Below are 14,958 nucleotides of genomic sequence, written 5' to 3' on the forward strand. Positions count from 1 at the left end.
CCTCCAAAGCAGGTGCAATCCCTCCCAGTTTGGTATCGTCCGCAAACTTAATAAGCGTACTTTCTATGCCAACATCTAAATCGTTGATGAAGATATTGAACAGAGCCGGTCCCAAAACAGACCCCTGCGGAACCCCACTTGTTATACCTTTCCAGCAGGATTGGGAGCCATTAATAACTACTCTCTGAATACGGTCATTCAGCCAGTTATGCACCCACCTTATAGTAGCCCCATCTAAATTGTACTTTCCTAGTTTATCTATAAGAATATCATGCGAGACCATATCAAATGCCTTACTAAAGTCTAGGTATATCACATCCACCGCTTCTCCCTTATCCACAAGGCTTGTTATCCTATCAAAGAATGTTATCAGATTAGTTTGACACGATTTGTTCTTTACAATCCATGCTGGCTATTCCCTATCACCTTACCACCTTCCAAGTGTTTGCAGATGATATCTTTAATTACCTGCTCCACATTACCACATTGCAGCTTGGGCTGGAGCTCAGGATCTCAAGCTCACTTGACCTCCTAGGTTTGAAAGTCTGGGCTCCAGACCAAGCTGCAATGTCTATACTGCTATTTTTAGTGCACTAGCTCAAGCCCCAATAGTGGGAGCATCATTCCCAGCTACAGTGAAGACATACCCTAAGACATTCTGGACTCAGGCCATGAAGATAAGGACCAAGTGGATAAGGGGATCCCATATTCAGTTCCTTGCCCATCCACACTGGCGTAGTACCAGAGCTGAGACTTTCTTGGCTATGTGGCCTTTCTACCGAAACACCCTGCATATTCCTAGTGGTAGGCTTAAGTGATGTGGACGGTCTTGTGCTTCTCCTTCACACCACAGATGAATTTTAGCTCCAATTAATAGAGGTAATTATAGTAGGGGGGATTTCTTCCTGTGGGACAAATGAACACAAGTGCATTGACTTCTGGCACCTACACAACTCTCCTTCAAACTAATACATTCCTAATTAATTATTGTTCAATAACACCTAGCATTTTATAGCCATAGACATCTTATAAAAGCATTAGAAATATTAACCAATTTTTTCACGGTGATGGTCCCACAGTAGTTGCTACTCCCCCATGCTTTTGAATTACAGAGCTATGATTTGTTCCTGTAGATTCTGATGTTACCAAAACTGAAACAGTTATAACTTGAAAGTGCTTTGTAAAAGGTCATTTATATGACCTATGGGTAAATAGTGTCCATGTGGTCATTTGTACCTTTTTACCTGTTTTAACTGCTGACTTTTGAACAGCTCACACTTCCTTCCTCTCCCCAGCAAGAACAGAAGCACCCCCCCACGCACCCTCCCACACACACACCTTTCCAAACAGTCATGGTAAAATCACAATTTTTAAAATATTGTTAATGAGTTAGTGGCCATACTGCAGTTGCTGATGCATGAATGTCCAAATCACAACTACTGTTACTACTGGCACATAGCAGAACCTTATTTGCAGTCTCAGCTAGGGTGACCAGATGTCCTGATTTTATAGGGACAGTCCTGATTTTCAGGTCTTTTTCTTATATAGGCTCCTATCACCCCCCACCTTGTCCCAATTTTTCACACTTGCTGTCTGGTCACCCTAGAGCAAAGATCCTGAACTCCCTTTTCATTCCAAGAGTGGCTCTTCCAGAAAAAGGTTAAAGTATATTGATAGGGTGTGGTGGGAAAGCATGTACTCACATTCCTGTTCTGGAGTTGTTCTGTAGGTAAATTCAGGCTATCAGACTTCTTCAAGGCTGTCAGTCTATCAACTTTCATGAGCACTAAATTCACTTAAAAAACTTTGATCATGAAAAGTTAATTTTTTTATACAACTAAATTCAGAGGAACCTGATAAGTCATGGTTGAAATAAGTTCCTGTCTTTTCCACAGTATATCTGATATTTACTTGGGATACAATATTCTTTCTTTTTAAAAAAAATGAAGTCTTTATTTCGCATGTTATAATTCTGTCCTTGGGGCATTGCACAGTTGTGCTGCATGTACTGCTCTTGGCAGATATTTGAAAAGGAAACCTCTACTGTATGTACACCAGCAGCTTCATCTGTGCCTCAGGCTCACTTGCAGTGCTTACGCTAACAAAACTGACTTGACTATTGTTCCTTTCATTAGGCCCATATCTTTCCCCACCAAGGACAATAATTTGTCAGTGACTTCAGTGGATGCCAGCTCAAGCCCTTATCCATTATTTCAAGGCTCAACTGGCGATACAGTTCTCCAGTCCCCACATGCCTAAGCATTTGTCACTGAAATCAATGGAAAGACTCTCCTTGACTTTAATAAGAATTGGATTGTGCCCCAAGTACAGTAAAGAAATATGATCCAGTTATTTTAAGGGATGATCATGCATCATAAAAGTTATTGGAGCAGCACTAGGCCGTTAATTTGTATTTTCCCCTGAATTCCATTACATTTTATCCCTCCCTATATTTGGAATAAAAAATGAAAGCTTCTATATTGTAGAGAATGAGGGAGTTGTGTATAGTATTTCTTATGTATATCATATGCACCTCTGTTTAATGATTTGATATAACCCTGCCTGATTGCATAGAGTTAAATCAAAGGCAGTTGTTAAGGGGGAAAAAGAGGAGATAAAACAATGGGAGACACATCAGGGTCATTATGGGAACAATGGAGAGGGCTATGAATTGGGGAATATATCTGCCTGGCTCCAACCAGCATAGCAAGGTTTACCCTCCCCAGACCTAAGCCTAAGATCAATGGGATACAAAACCATCCCAGGCCTAGAAAAGGATGTGGGTAAGGAGGTTGAGTGGGTTGTCAGCAGCAGCTGGAGCAGAGTAAAGAGAGACAGAAACTGCAGTCAGCAGACTGATTCTCCTGACCCAGAGATGGTGGTAATTTGTCCGAAGGGATCTTACAAAAGCTTTCAAGAAAAAAATTATGGGATAGGTAAGACCCATGTTTTATCCCTTTACTCTGCATGCTATGTACCTTTAGGTAAATAAATAATGTTTTGTTTTGAAGAAGCTTCTTTTTGAATCACTTTAACCAGCTCTCTGGTCACAGACTCCTGGAAGAAAAGGGTTTACAAGTGCCAAATGCAGTTGGGCATGTGGGGTTAACACTGCTGAGAAACAGGGACTGGAGCGTAGAGGCCCAGTCTAACTGAGGTAGGACTGATTTCAGAGTAGTAGCTGTGTTAGTCTGTATCCGCAAAAAGAACAGGAGTACTTGTGACACCTTAGAGACTAACAAATTTATTTAAGCATAAGTGAAGTGGGCTACAACTTGCATGCATCCGATGAAGTGAGCTATAGCCCACAAAAGCTTATGTTACAATAAATTTGTTAGTCTCTAAGGTGCCACAAGTACTCCTGTTCTTTTTGAGGTAGGACTGTGTAGTTCCACCCAGAGAGGTGTGAAGATCACAAAACCAGTCTCCAGAGGAGTGTACTTTTGAGAGACTAAAGGGAGTCTAAACTCAGCTTGCTCTGTAACTAGAACATGTGTATTCCAGAGTGAGTTTTTTTAAATGACAGTTGTTGGCAATATATTTGTCACTTTCCTTTTCTAGCCCTCTATTCATTTGGACCCTTCATTTGTTTGTAATTGAACTGGGCAGCATTTTTCTCTGTACTCTGGTTTTATATTGCAACACAGTAACTTACTCCCTGGGTGCTTTGGTGGTAAGGAGGATGGCCACTACTGTGCAAATATATTTATGAATTATTATTTTATTTTCTATCTTATTAATAAATTGAGTCAAGGGAGATGCTGGTGGAAGCTTAAATTGTTGGGAATGTAAAGCCAATGCTGCAATGAACTTTAAGGCAAGCCGGGGTGGCTCTAGACATTTCGCCGCCCCAAGCATGGCGGCATGCCGTGGGGGGCGCTCTGCCGGTCGCTAGTCCCGCGGCTCCAGTGTACCTCCCGCAGGAGTGCCTGTGGAGGGTCCACTGGTCCAGCGGCTCTACCGAAGCCTGCAGGAGGTCCACCGGAGCTGCTGGACCAGCGGACCCTCTGCAGGCATGCCGCCAAAGGCACCCTGCCCGCCACCTTCCGGGCGACCGGCAGAGCACCCCCTGCGGCATGCCGCCCCAAGCACGCGCTTGGCATGCTGGGGCCTGGAGCCACCCCTGAAGGCAAGATAACTGCACATTTCTTTTATAGTCTAAATTAAAAAGAAATACAAAAGAAGAGTGCAACAGAGGGGATAATCTAAGGAGTTACATCAGTCAAACAGTGCTCCAAAGCAAAGGAGCAGCTCAAATACAGTTTTAGCACCTCTGGCTTTCAGAACTCAGTTGGATGTAATGTCTACATCAAGGAACTTACAGAATGAAGCTAACTGGTGTGAAAAAAACCACTCCTTCTGAAGAAGCTTCTAAATAGTAGTCATCTAAATCTATTGATAAGCATGGATGCATTATTAATGAAGCCTGAAGCCTGCCTGGTGCTGCTCAGATGGTTCAAGCATTTAGTAGGAAATATTTCTGTGAAGTGCTGCACAGAATAATGACAGTGTCTGTCTTAAATCGAACAAATGACTGTAGCAAGCTCTGGGGAGGCTCAGAGCAAGCAAATGCTTTCCAAGCGAAAGGCAGTGGGGTACCACCTGCTGTAGGCAGCCAGACAGTAGAAGGCCACTGAATATGACTAGTTAATAATTCAAGACAACAGGAACCCCTAGCTCTTCGAACATGGCACTGCCCCTTCATCATGTGCTTTTCATCACCCTAATGAGGTACTTGAAGAATTAGATGCCCCAGAGACTAAGGCTCAAGCTGCCATTATACTGAATAAGAAGTTGTCTGTAGTCTACAAAAGGAAGAGGATTTTAAAAAATTGGCAGGATAAATGTTTTGGATAAACACTACTGTATGTTACACATTGCATAATGTGTCATTAACCTGCAATCTATAAATCCATTAGGGATAGCATTCTTGGCTCTTGCAAGATATTTCTTATACTTAAAAAAATAAAATAAAGACAGAAAACCCTTTAGGTAGATTTGCAGGTTTATTGACAATCTGACTAGTAACAAGTAAAAGCGTTTAGGAAACTGACATGATGCTGTGAAAAGATTCTGACCAACTGGATTTTTCCAACAAATGCTTCCTAAAAAAAGGATATTGTTTTCTTGATCAGTATTTGTATGAGTTCCATCTGACCTCCCACCAATGAACTATATTTAATTAGGTAAATATAGAACTGAAAATAAATACACATTCAAAATGTAGCAAAAAAGACTTTATTGCCTCCTGGATTACTATAAACAACAGAAGTCCTCTTGCAAAAGCATTGCAGTTTTCTGATGACCTGTAGGCTCTGCCTTGCACCAATATACATCCTGATGATTTTTGATGATGCTTCTCTTTCAACATGCAGACTCAGAGGAAGGTTCTTATTCATTCACTGGTTTTTGATTTATGATATTTACTTTCAACAAACCTGCTGTTTCTAAGTTGTTTTTCAAATATTGTGTAATATTTTATTTTAAGTTGCCTCCTGATTACATTTTCATTTATCTACGGCTGAGTTGAACTGTCACTATAAATTAACAAAGCCAGAATCTTTTTCTTTGCAAACGTCATAGGGCCAGGTTTTGCTACCCTTACTCATACTGGCTAGTATTTTATGTAGTTTCATATAGTTAGGTTGGAATCAATTAGACTCCTCCTGGAGCAAGGTATTACTCATAATAAATAAGGGAGGCAGAATCTGATCTTGAGTGTAAAAATATTAGTTGGTAACAATAGCATGCAACATCCATCCTGCAAAGAGTGAAGCAGTCATGTAACAATGATAAGAACTCATAGAAAGAATCATTTGCTTCCAACACAGAACATGGAACATTATTAGAATAAGAAAAATAGTATTTTGACTAAAGATAGTTTCTGTCTGTCTCTGTCTGTCTCATTGCTTCGTTGTAGAACTTCTGCTTAGAACCTTTCCTGTCCCCTCCTACCTGATTTCCTGCCAGTGATTTAAAGAAACAGCAGAATATCTATATATTTTCTTCCCTATTCCCTCTTCGCGTGCATGTATAAACCATATTTAACAAGAATTAATATTTAACAACAAATTACAGATCCAAATGAGCAACTGACTATTCATCCAGATCTTGTCATCTTCTAGTCTTGTGGAGGGTTTTAGATTATGAAATCCCCAGAATGTAGACTGCTATTAATTAGGCTGAGGAGTCTTTCTCTTCACTCATGTTGTAAGCACCCTTACTATTATGGTCACATGTGTCACTGGATTTGGATCTAGCCACCAGTTTCTTCTGCACCAAGTATCTTTATCAGTCTAACAGAAGTTAGTTTAACTTCTGTGCCAGGGAAGATAATGGAGCAGGTAATTAAAGAAATCATCTGCAAACACTTGGAAGGTGGTAAGATGATAGGGAATAGCCAGCATGGATTTGTAAAGAACAAATCATGTCAAACTAATCTGATAGCATTCTTTGATAGGATAATGAGCCTTGTGGATAAGGGAGAAGCGGTGGATGTGATATACCTAGACTTTAGTAAGGCATTTGATACAGTCTCGCATGATATTCTTATAGATAAACTAGGAAAGTACAATTTAGATGGGGCTACTATAAGGTGGGTGCATAACTGGCTGAATGACCGTATTCAGAGAGTAGTTATTAATGGCTCCCAATCCTGCTGGAAAGGTATAACAAGTGGGGTTCCGCAGGGGTCTGTTTTGGGACCGGCTCTGTTCAATATCTTCATCAACGATTTAGATGTTGGCATAGAAAGTACGCTTATTAAGTTTGCGGACGATACCAAACTGGGAGGGATTGCACCTGCTTTGGAGGACAGGGTCAAAATTCAAAATGATCTGGACAAATTGGAGAAATGGTCTGAGGTAAACAGGATGAAGTTCAATAAAGATAAATGCAAAGTGCTCCACTTAGGAAGGAACAATCAGTTTCACACATACAGAATGGGAAGAGATTGTCTAGGAAGGAGTATGGCAGAAAGAGATCTTGGGGTCATAGTGGACCACAAGCTTAATATGAGTCAACAGTGTGATACTGTTGCAAAAAAACCAAACATGATTCTGGGATGCATTAACAGGTGTGTTGTAAACAAGACACGAGAAGTCATTCTTCCGCTTTACTCTGCGCTGGTTAGGCCTCAACTGGAGTATTGTGTCCAGTTCTGGGCACCGCATTTCAAGAAAGATGTGGAGAAATTGGAGAGGGTCCAGAGAAGAGCAACAAGAATGATTAAAGGTCTTGAGAACATGACCTATGAAGGAAGGCTGAAGGAATTGGGTTTGTTTAGTTTGGAAAAGAGAAGACTGAGAGGGGACATGATAGCAGTTTTCAGGTATTTAAAAGGGTGTCATCAAGAGGAGGGAGAAAACTTGTTCACCTTAGCCTCCAATGATAGAACAAGAAGCAATGGGCTTAAACTGCAGCAAGGGAGATTTAGGTTGGACATTAGGAAAAAGTTCCTAACTGTCAGGGTAGTTAAACACTGGAATAGATTGCCTAGGGAAGTTGTGGAATCTCCATCTCTGGAGATATTTAAGAGTAGGTTAGATAAATGTCTATTAGGGATGGTCTAGACAGTATTTGGTCCTGCCATGAGGGCAGGGGACTGTACTCGATGACCTCTCAAGGTCCCTTCCAGTCCTAGAGTCTATGAGTCTATGAGTCTCATCCATGTAATACTTCAGGGTCCAGCTGTATCCAGTAACTTCACCTGATGATAGCTAATATGTTTCCTCATCCAGTTTTATCTGGACTAGCTCACCTGGTTTAAGCTTATGGAAACTTTTAGGCTTCATTCCAACAATTAATGAAAGCCCAGGAACTCTTATATTTGGAACCCATAAGCCTCCCATCCTTTAAGCAGGACAGTGTTTTTCTGACCTGTCAACCCGTAAGCAACTGAGCTGGGTTTATTTATTGAACAGACATAGAAGTTGCCCGATAGCTCAACAAAGCTGATACAGGTTCTTTCTACTTTAGAATTCTCTTAGCAATTTGTACTGCTGTCTGTACCAGACCATTCCCTTGTGAGTAGTGGATGCTGGAAGTAATATGCTTGAAATCATGCTGTAACTAAAAAACTTGGAATTTAGATCTGCAAACTATGGCCCACGGCCAGTTACTATTTCCTCAAAAACACTAAAACAAGAAAATGTTCCTTTTGACTTTTCTATGATATCAGATGGCATGTGGGTCTAGCAGCTATTAAAATTACTACAAATTGAGGAAAATAGTCAGAGGGTACCATATATGCCCCTTCACAGAGCTATATTATATCATAGTGTGCTATGGGAGTTTCTTTGAATTGCACCTTTCTGGTCATGTTTCTAGATCCTGCTCCTCTGTTTCCCCCATGCAGGGGATCACAGAGACAGCTGGGGCTGCAATAACCTCCCCCCCCCACAGTGCAGGGGTTAGTGGAGGAGACAGAAGATCATGAGGCTGGGAGAGCTCAGCCAGCCTGTCCTACATAAATAAGTTGCTGAGGTAGTTAGTGTTTGTGGTAAGACTTCACTGTCCCCACTCCACTCTTATGATTGACCTGGGGAAGGGGATGTCTTTAATCCCACTGAGTCTATCATCCCTGCCTAACTGCTGTGTTTTAGAGCTGTCAGGTGACTCAGAAGGCCATGACCATCGGGTCCACTGTATTTCCTTGATTGTTACTCAGCCAGAGCAACCTGTACCTTTCCCCCAGACTAGGACATTGGTGACAACAACACTTCTGCTATTGGCCCCACTGCAATCTATACAACTACCATTGCCATATCAATGCCTATTTATAAATTTAGCTACTGATCATTGTAGGGATGTATCTACTTCCTCACAAAAATATAACAGAATTTTTGCATTCCATGTGTGGGCTACCAGCAAATGGCATATCAATTTTTGATTACCTAGCCAAATTATTTTGAATTCTAGACCACAATATCTCATTTAAAAACATTATCATCAGAATGTCAGTTCAACAACGCACAGCTTAGAAGTCCCTGTATGGTGATTGCCATAATGTAGCCCTGTACAGTTTCCTCATAGCTGTTGTATCTATTATCTGTGAGAAAATATGCAGAGTAGATTATCTGTGATTACCAGATACATCCATGCAGTGGGTGGATTTCCTGTATGCACAAAATCACAGGCGGGAGGCCACAGTGGGAATTTCACTGCACTTGTAGTTACCCCTCTCTGTCCCTGGCCTACTGGCTATTCATTGTCATTCATAGTGACAGTTCATTGTCATTTGTAAGAACACAAGAATGGCCCTCCTGGATCAGACCAAATGTCCATGTAGCCCAGTATCTTATCTTCCAACAGCGGCCAGTGCCAGGTGCCCCAGAGGGAATGAAGAGAACAGGTAATCATCAAGTGATTCATCCCCTGTTGTTCATTCCCAGCTTCTGGCAAACAGAGTCTAGGGACCCCATTGCTGCCCATCCTGGCTAATAGCCATTGATGGACCTTTCCTCTATTAATTTATCTAGTTCTTTTTTGAACCCTGTTATGGTCTTGGCCTTCACAACATCCTCTGGCAAGGAGTTCCATAGGTTGACTGTGTGTTGTGTGAAAAAAAACTTAATGTTATTTGTTTTTAACCTGCTACCTATTAATTTCATTTGGTGACCCCTAGTTCTTGTGTTATGAGAAGTACTAAACAATATTTACTTTCTCTACACCAGTCATGATTTTATATACCTCAATCATATCTCCCATAATGAATAGTCACTGAGCAAGGGAAAGAGAGTATGAATGACTGTATGGCCTGGTAGTTAGGGCACCCACCTACATTGTGGGATACCCAGGCTCAAGTTCATGCTCCAATGACTGTTTGTTTAATTATTTATACAAAGTGTAACAGCTTCAACACGAGAGACACAGAGCTCACCCTCCCCCATCACCAGCAAATCCCATCCTCCAGGGGTCAGGGTACCTTTCTGCAATGTGGGAGACCCAAGTGAAAATCCCTTCTCCACATCAGGCAGAACCTCATCTACTTCTCCACATCAGAATTGAACCTCATCTACAATGTCTCAACTGAATGCCCTCCCACTGAGCTAAAAGTTATAAGGAGGGCAGCACTGCCTCTCCTCCTCCAGGTGTTTAAAGAGTCTAGTCCTTTGCTTTAGTTAAAATGCCTAAAATTGAAACATACAAAAAATCATCAACTGAATGAAACGTTTAATTCTACCCAACTTGAAATATCGTCTGTCTTTTTGATTCACCAAAAACGTAAAATTTCATTTTCAGTTCATAGAATCATAGAATATCAGAGTTGGAAGGGACCTCAGGAGAAAATATGCAGAATCCAACCCCTTTCAACACTAAACAAAACTTTTTAAAAAAATTTTTAATTGCCAGCAAACTGAAAAAATCCATTATTCACCCAACTCTACTTGTAATACCATAAGTAGCAGCTTCTCCAGGTAAATGAAAAAGGGAACTTAATGGCTAAGCCAGTAAGAACTTTGCTAGGCTTACCTCAGCTGGACGTTGCTGTTTTGCAAACCTTACCATAGTGCACTCTAACGTGTACTAGTTGTCAAATGCTTTTAATGTTTCAAATGTCAGACCAGTGGCCCAACAGAGAGTTTCCAGGTCTTGTCACTCTACAATGGGACCACTGGACTCTGAGTGGAGACTACTGAGACCAGACAATTGTTGTAAGTATCATTGCGAGCCAAACGGTGATACTCTTATGTTTAGGAAGGGTACTCCATGTGAAGCTCCACTGAAATTAATGTGACTATTCACATTAGTTAGGGACTATCAAATATGAGTAAGGGTCACAATATGACCCTAACATTAAAATTAGGGCTGTCAAGTGATTAAAAAAAATTAATCGTGATTAATCACACTGTTCAACAATTTCTAGAATACCATGTATCTAAATATTTTTGGATGTTTTCTGCATTTTCAAACATACTGATTTCAATTACAACACAGAATACAAAGTGTACAGTGCTCACTTTATATTATTTTTTGTTACAAGCACTTCCACTGTAAAAAATAAAAGAAATAATATTTTTCAATTCACCTAATACAATTACTCGAGTGCAATCTCTTTTTAATGAAAGTTGAACTTACAAATGTAGAATTATGTACAAAAACCCCACATTTAAAAATAAAACAATGTAAAATTTTAGCACCTGCAAGTCCACTCAGTCCTACTTCTTATTCAGCCAATCGCTCAGACAAACAAGTTTGTTTACATTTGCAGGAGATAATGCTGCCTGCTTCTTGTTTACAATGTCACCTGAAAGTGAGAACAGGCATTCTCATGGCACTGTTGCAACCAGCATCACAGGATATTTACATGCCAAATGCACGAAAGATTTGTATGTCCCTTAGTGCTTCAACCACCCTTCCAGGGGACATGTATCCATGCTGATGACGGGTTCTGCTCAATAACAGTCCAAAGCAGTGCGGCCTGACCTATGTTCATTTTAATTATCTGAGTCAGATGCCACAAGCGGAGGGTTGATTTACCTTTTTGGTGGTTTGGGTTCTGTAGTTTCTGCATCGGAGTGTTGTTCTTTTAATACTTTGGCCCTGAAAGCATTCTCTACACCTCATCCCACTCAGATTTTGGAAGCCATTTCAGATTCTTAAACCTTGGGTTGAGTGATGTAGCTATCTTTAGAAATTTCACATTGGTACCTTCTTTGCTTTTTGTCAAATCTGCAGTGAAAGTGTTCTTAAAATGAACATCATGTGCTGGGTCAACATCTGAGACTGCTATAACATGAAATATATGGCAGAATGCAGGTAAAACATGAGGAGACATGCAATTCTTCCCCAAGGAGTTCAGTCCCAAATTTAATTAACATATTATTTTTTTAACTAGTGTCATCTGCATGGAAGCATGTCCTTTGGAATGGTGGCCAAAGCAGGAAGGGGCATACGAGTGTTTAGCATATCTGGCATGTCAATACCTTGCAATGCCAGCTGCAAAAGTGCCATGCAAATGCCTATTCTCACTTTCTGGTGACATTGTAAATAAGAAGAGGGCAGCATTATCTCCCGCAAATGTAAATAAACTTGTTGTCTTAGCGATTGGCTGAACAAAAAGTAGGACTGAGTGGACTTATAAGCACTGAAGTTTTACATTGTTTTGTTTTTGAGTGCAGTTATGCAACATAAAAAAATCTACATTTGTAAGTTGCACTTTCATGACAAAGAGATTGCACTACTGTACTTGTATGAGGTGAATTGAAAAATACTATTTCTTTTGTCATATTTACAGTGCAAATATTTGTAATAAAAAATAATATACACTTTGATTTCAATTGCAACACAGAATACAATATATATGAAAATGTAGAAAAACATCCAAAATATTTAATAAATTTCAATTGGTATTCTATTGTGTAACAGTGTGATTAAAACTGTGATTAATTGCGATTAAGTTTTTTAATTGTGATTAATTTTTATTAGTTGATCATGTGAGTTAAATGCGATTAATCAACAGCCCTAATTCAAATACAAATTTTCAAAAATTGGTAATGAAGTGGCACATACAAAGTATGCATCAGGTAATGTTGTATTCGTATTACATACTTGTGTGTACAAAACATGTAAGTATTCATAGAGATTTGCACTTTTATATTTATGAGCTTTTAGTATATGCAAATTTTCCATATAGGCTTTAGGGGCCTGATCCATATCCTACTGATTGAGGCCCTAGGTGCCTATTTTTAAATTTTTGAATCTACATATTTGTTTTAAATTATCAAAAGGAACTAAAAGCTAAGGTTCATACCAAACCAAGGCACATCAAGGTGAATTTTGAATGGAGGATCAGCCTTAAATGGTGTATAGACACTTTTAAAAAAATCCAAACAAACAGCTCCCAATGTGTTGTATAAGAGTTAAGCCTATAGGCAATAATTTTGCATTAAATTCATACACAAACTCTGCAGATTTTGTGGCAGGATTCTCTGGAGTCTCTGGAGTTTGTGGCAACTGGGTTCAGAAGACTAGGTATTCTCTGGTAGCTTCATGTAAATTTAAAAATGGGGCTTTTATTGAAGTAAATATAGTACTCAATAATACATTCAGTATATTTTAAGTTTTTTGGGGGCAGGGACTGTTTCTTGTTATATGTTTATACAGTGCTGAGGGCAAGGGGCCCTGATTTGGTTGGGCCATTAAGTGCTTCTATACTAATATAAATAATGAACAACAATAATAGTAATACAGTAGACTGATCATTATTACTTTTCATATTAAATTATTTATTTTAAGTTGGCCCCCACTTTTCAGTGATCATTGTATTCCATGTGTTTTCACTGTCAGCATATAACTGCACTGTAGGAGTCACCGGGGGAAATTTTAAGATGTGGATTCTGGGACAGGGGCATGACTTTTGGTCCCTGAAAATATGTGTCAGGCAGTTTTAGATTAGCACACTAGCTAAAAGCACACTACTAAAATGATCATCAGTAAATAACTGAAAATATAAATGTTCTCATTATCATGATAAGTTATCAGAGTCAACTCTCCATTGAGATGAATGATACAGTATTGTAACAACTGGGCCTACAAATTTACCTGAATTGTGAGCTCAACTGTAAAAAGTATGTAAAAGATAATAATCTCAATCCTTTCCCCGGTACAATAACCTATAATAGCAAATGTTGACTGGAAAAGGTATGAAAGAGAGACAGAATAAGTGAATTAGTCTAAACAAAAAGATCAAGTTGAAATGATTCAAGGACTGCGTTGAAATTATGCTTGTTAAAAACAGGAGAAGTGAAGTCAGAAGATAATGAGCCAAAATTGGTATGTTGGATATTAGGCCTAATAGGTTGACAAAATAATGAGGGGCTGAGCTATTCCACCTGTCATGCCTTTTGGGGGGCCTTAAAAGAAAGAGATTTTGTGGGGAAGTTCAAAAGAACAACAACAAAAAAGAATAGCAACTGAAGTAAGTTTCACCATCATGGCTACACCCCCCACCATTTCTTGCGATGCCAGGACTTCATCATTGTGATCTTGAGAAATGTCCTGACCAGACAAGGCCAGAAAGAAGCAGTCAGATGACATCACCCAGTTCCAGGCAAACTCTGAACATCTCCTGGGATGAAAGGACTTTAATAGCAGCAGAAACAACAGCAACCACTCCAGCTCATCTCAACTAACTTCTCTTTTTCTAAAAAGGACAGTTACAACCATCTTTGATAACCTCTAAGGGTATGTCTACACTTAAAATGCTACAGCAGCACAGCTGCACCACTGTAGCGCTTTAGTGTAGACACAACTTATGCTGATTGGAGGAGATCTTCCCAAGAGGCAGTAGTTAGGTGGATGGAAGAATTCTTCTGTTGACCTAGCACATTCTACAAGGGAATTTAAATTGGCTTAACTACGCCACTCAGGGGTATGGATTTTTCATGCTCCTAACTGCTGTAGTTAACATGTAGTTTCATGCTCCTAACTGCTGGATATTTCCACTACATGCATCTGAGGAAGTGGGTATTCACCCACGAAAGCTCATGCTCCAAAACGTCTGTTAGTCTATAAGGTGCCACAGGATTCTTTGCTGCTTTTACAGATCCAGACTAACACGGCTACCCCTCTGATACTTGACACCATGCAAGGCACTGCATTTAGCAGTATGGAGTGGAAATCCATCAACCTCATGAAGAAACTTGCACAAATACAGACAGATATCATCTTCCTTTCCAAATGCAGACGGATGGACATCATACCAAATGGACTAAAGGTAAAAAATCCACTGCTATCTACATACTACACAGACCACAGTGAGAGATTATGCCACACTCTATCAAAAAAACTGAGGAACCACCTGATCAGCATCCTATACAGCAAACAGGAAAACATCAAAAAAGAGCTCTCTAACCTGGAGACTCTCATTAATAACCAAACTTCTACACAAACGGACTTCACTAGAATAAGACAGGAGATCTACATTACTCACTTCACCTCTCTACAAAGGAAAAA

Source organism: Gopherus evgoodei, chromosome 5, assembly GCF_007399415.2.
Source record: "Gopherus evgoodei ecotype Sinaloan lineage chromosome 5, rGopEvg1_v1.p, whole genome shotgun sequence".
In the NCBI taxonomy this organism is placed as follows: Eukaryota; Metazoa; Chordata; order Testudines; family Testudinidae; genus Gopherus; species Gopherus evgoodei.